General features: G+C 34.4%; 1 protein-coding gene across 3 annotated transcripts in view; it reads left to right on the plus strand.

Moving 5' to 3' along the window:
• The first annotated feature begins 935 nt into the window (after positions 1-935).
• The window catches only part of ttll7 (tubulin tyrosine ligase-like family, member 7), an 88093-nt gene continuing 83921 nt past the window's right edge, over positions 936-5107 (plus strand). For all 3 annotated transcript variants that reach the window (XM_024279040.2, XM_024279041.2, XM_036211483.1), the window contains exon 1: positions 936-1490. The gene's annotated coding sequence lies outside the window, so the exon portion shown is untranslated. The remainder of the gene's footprint in view (positions 1491-5107) is intronic.

Here is a 5107-nt window from a genome sequence, read left to right on the forward strand (position 1 = left end):
AGTGTGTGGTAGACAGACTGGTGACCTGTTCACAGTGTACCCCACTTTTTCCCAATAGTGGCCAGGACAGGCTCCAGCAACCCTGTGATCCCAAAAGGGAAATAGATGGTAAAGAAAATGTATGTAATAGGATTTTTTTTCCTTACAGGCACTTGTTAATCTAATGTAGTTCACCTTTTGGCTTATTCCGCCAGTTTTCACTGATTCACACAGGTGGGTTGGCAGTATGAAGGGTCTTGTCTAAGGACCCACACTGGATTAAGCTCACTGCACGCTCTAGGAAGCAAGTCCTGCACCCGGCCAACTGAGTCCTTCAGTCACTTCACTTCTAAATACAATAATCCAACATTATTGCTTCTGTAATGTTCCATTTCATTTTTCCTTTAAATTGTTCAATTTTCAAATGTTTTGCTTTTGCTGGAACAATTCTCCTACTATACATCTTTAAGAAGTAAGGTCCTGCTTTACAGTAATTGACCTTAATTGAACTGTTGACCTCTAAATAAGCACAAAACCTTAAGTCTATCTGCATTAAGACTGAGATTTACTACCTTAAGTCTCAGTGTGTACTCTACCTTGCAACCACTTTTCTTTAAAAGATTTGTTGGATGATAAAAGCATTTGATTTCGTGCATATGGCTAGGCCACCTGAACAGTATGTATCCTAGATTTGGTGAATAAAGTCAAGCAAAATTAAAATCGACAAAGATAAACATGAAACAACAAGAACAAACAGCAACAAGCTGGCAAACAAAAATGTTCAATTTAATACAAACTCATGTAATCATATGATGACAAATCAAAACTCATATGCAAACATCTGTAAAGAACTACTTTTTTGCTTTGATTATTTTAAAATAAAGTAAAAGTATGACATTAAAAAAGCAGTTTAAATCAAAAAGTCTATTGATAAAGTGAACTGCAGCTTTACTGCTTCTGAGCAGAATGGTCCCAGTAGCTGCAGGTTGTTTTTTAGCACCATGGTCAGCGACACAGTTGCTAGGTAGCTACCCTGTGTTTGTACATCTGCAAGTTAGAGGGGTTCTAGCTAACTCTGATTTATAAAATTAAACCACTGTGTGAGAATAATAGCACATTATAGTGATATAATATTTATATGTTTTTATTTTTTTTGTAACGGATGAATTAACTTGTAATAGATATATTATTACATCCCATAGTAGTGCCTGAATGCCACCTAAATGAAAGCTTTTGTTCCACTCCCCCCCTTCATTCGTGCCGAATGGTTTTGCCCATGGTCTCGCTCCAGTACTCTCAGCACACAGGAGGAACTGCAATTTTTGCAGATTTTCTTGTCTTTAAATCATTGTCAGAATCCAGCTGTAAAAGCGGTGTACAATATAAACACTCAGTAGTCTTCGTGGTACTTCTGGCAGTGGGCTGCTTCTCACAAATAGGCCCCAGAGCCTCTCCGTCGTCCGAATGAGACCAGCCGGAGAGCTGCTCTGTCAGCGCCTGGAAGAAACAAGGTAACGACAACAGTCGGCTTCGTCCCAGCACATTCTGCTAGGTGTTTAAGCTAGCTCCAAACCAACCAAGGGTCATTTAGCTTTCTGGGAAATGCTTTATTTATTTGGTTTGTTACTTTAAATAATTATTTGAATTTATTTTTAAACGTTCAAATACATGCAGTGATGTGCGCTGGAAGTTTAATTGGTTGTAACCCATTTTCTTTGCTATCACCTGACCGATGCCAGTGGTTAGCATCCAGTCGTTAGCAAGTGTTTGCTAGCAATTAATTTATGTTTTCTTTGGTTTATGTGTGAGCTCACGTAGTTTTGATATTATGAAATTGTGTTTATTAATAGTGGATTTTGTGTGGGTTTTAAATGCATGAGAGCTATTTAAAGTGGAATGGCCTACTACTATTAGTCCAACGATTTGGAAGATACCAAATCTGCTGCTTGTGGGTCCAGCTCTTTACAGTAATGACATAGCTCGTGGTTACTTTTAAAGAGCCTCTAATAAAACTATTCTATGTCTATTCCTCGCACAATGAACATCTATGATCAATTAGAGTTCATCAATTACATTAATTAAAGGGTCAGTTCATTCACGTTTCTGAAGCCCATCATAAGAAGCCTCATTGATTAGAAGCCCCTGAAGACTGACCACCCCCGACAGAGCAGATGGATTATGTTGTTGTAACAGATTATCCAGCCTCTGATCATAACTCAGTAATACGGCTTAAGTTGGGTTTGATATGCTTAATCTTTTAATTTTACATTTTAAATCACATTTGTTTCCGTTCTCTTGAGTGCCAGTTGTCATACCTGCATTACAACTGAGTAAAACCAGCCACTAACCAGTTCATATTGAATTTATAGTTTCATATGAGCTCATGCTGCAGTGGTTTTATTGGAGGGAATTTCTTCTTCTGCACCATGTATCATTGACCAGGACAGAAATGCTTTACAAATCCATTTTAGCTCAAGCTATGAACCAAAGAATTACGATAAAGTGGGAGCTCCCTTGCAATCAATCAAAATCATGTTTTTGGCATTTTTAACATGCTCTTGTGACATTTTTCTCATGATCAAGGATAAAGAAATATGTCTTAAAATTGCTTTTATTCAAATTATTGTGAATAAGGAGCTGATTAAAAAAACAAAGCAGTAATGTAGGTTTAATAGCTCCATTCTGATGCATCCACCTGCAGACAAGTAGATCCATGAACATCTTTGTTTTCCCTGTCTGAGCTGGAATCTGCCTCAAAACTGTTCGACTGGATAGTACAGATATTGCTTACCATTGTTGTTGCACCAGAAATTTTTGGTTTGGGGTGTGAGGGGCATTAATCTAGTGGGAGAGAGTGTAAACAAAGGGATGATGGGAAATAAACGCAGGCTTACTCTGTGCCAACAGTCCTGTCCACTGCGTGTTAGAATGATTTAGACCCTTAAATCTTTGTAAAACTTCTAAAACATATAATTATTTGTGTATTAATAAATATGTGTACTTCAACTTAGCTAGAAATATGAATTTTAGATTTGTTTTTTGCTCTAAAATACTTGTTTAAGATTTGTCAAGACTCAGTTTATAGTCATAAATATTGCATTTTGGTCTGACATTTACTAACAATTTAACCTTTCAAACATTGTTTACTATTTTTATGTTTTTTTTTATTTTTTTCTTGATTAGATTCATTTATATTTTTATTGGATTAAATTGTGCACTGCAGATACAGTTTAGTCAACTCATGTTATTTATTATGTGTGGAACCATTGCTCCTGGAGTGAGTTTACTTCGTTTCTTTTAAGTTTGTGCCAAAAAATACTTATTTGTTCCAAAACATTAATATAACTACTAAATAATTACTTTTAACAGTATTCTTTTAAAATAAATGAAACAAAACTGCTTAAATAATTTTACTAATTGGTTGGTTTGGGGTTCAAAACCCAGGATTCATTGTGTGTTCGGGCAAGACACTCAACACCAGGTTGCCTCTTAATGCCCTGTAAGTTGCTGATAATTGACTCTTTTCACATCAGTTTACAGACGGCTGTCAATAAACAAGAAACAGATTTTCAGGATGCTTTACAGACTTGTTTTGAAAATTATCTTGCTTTATTATTGTTTATTATTGTTATTATTAATATTTCTACTCATCCAGGAATCCATTATTATTTTAAAATGTGCTTTGGTTAAAACTACTTATGATAAATTACTAAAAAGAAGACCTAAGAATAAATCATAAAAGAAAACACAATAAGACTTAAAAAGTAAACATCAACACAGCTGGGATCTGCAGCAGATTGTGATCTCAATGACAGCTGATATTATTTTTAGGATGGACTTATGAAAAACACTATTCTTACCAATAATGGCTTTAATTTTACATATGTATTGACAATCAGTTTAAAACAATAACACATATTTTGAACTTTCTCAGTTTCTTTTTTCTTTTTCTATCCTCAATTTAAAGTGTTGGCTGGTCGTAGTAAGTTTGGTCATCTTTTCTAAACAGTTTTTTTTTCTTTCACCTTAGATTTAAAACTTTTGGCAAGTGTAAACTGTTAGTTAAAACTTATTTATTACGAAAAGAGAAATGTGAAAGTTGTAACATAAAGTTTTAACTTGTAATCCAAACAAACAAAAAACTGAATTATCAGCAAATTTTGTTGCATATTAATGAAAAAAAAGTAGAGTTTTTGTGCCAAATAACTGCAAAATTATTAATTTAGCAGTAACAGCAGTCATATAAATGGCCTAATGAATATCCATTATTAATTATTTCATTTTAAAGACATGCTTGAATAAATACAGCTCAGTGGTGGTTTCTTCTTTTTATGTTTACATGTAATCGTCAGCAATATTGCATTGGATGAGTATTTGATAATATAGTATATTTTCCTGCCTCCTCTGGCGTGTCTGTATATGTATGTTAATGGCGAGAGGAACCCTTTTTTAGAAAGTGGTTGCTAATCCTTTAGTCTGCATGTAGATTTAACATTGACAATACTATTTAGTCAATGATAGCTGCAATCTTTTATTTTATCAATGGTTCATATAAAAGAGAATAAGAAAAAAGACCACCTTATGACAAATCATAGTTGAAAAAAATCTTCCTCTGATTTGTTTTTTGTAGAACTTCTGATGTCTCCTTTGCACAAATCTCTGATCTGCTTCCTAGTTTGTAGCAAAGATTTAAAATCTAGACTTGAAGTCATATTAAAGACTTCATTGTATGCATGTGAGAACACAATTATATATGGTAACAACTCGTGTGAGCTAGCTATGTTGCAATGCTTTAAACAAACATGCTTCTGTTATTTGCTACAGCCAATGGAATGACGCAGATGAGCGGTGTAAGAGCTGACTCCTAACAATGCTTTTTTGTGCTGTGTGGCAGAGGCAGATGTGATGACATAAACATTCATAGGAAAGCTGCTCACTCTAACTGTAATACACAGGTCTTTGGCTCCCTCTTGTGGTAAAAGCTTGTTATGGTGTCAGAAATGGGTTTAATTTAGGTGTAGATGTTTTACAATGTGGGGATAATTGTCTGATTGCTGAAAGCAATCAGAGTATGTTGTTGTAATTCTTTATTATATTTTATTATTATTATTATTATTATTATTCTTAT

Source organism: Oryzias melastigma, linkage group LG4 (assembly GCF_002922805.2).
Source record: "Oryzias melastigma strain HK-1 linkage group LG4, ASM292280v2, whole genome shotgun sequence".
NCBI lineage: Eukaryota > Metazoa > Chordata > Actinopteri > Beloniformes > Adrianichthyidae > Oryzias > Oryzias melastigma.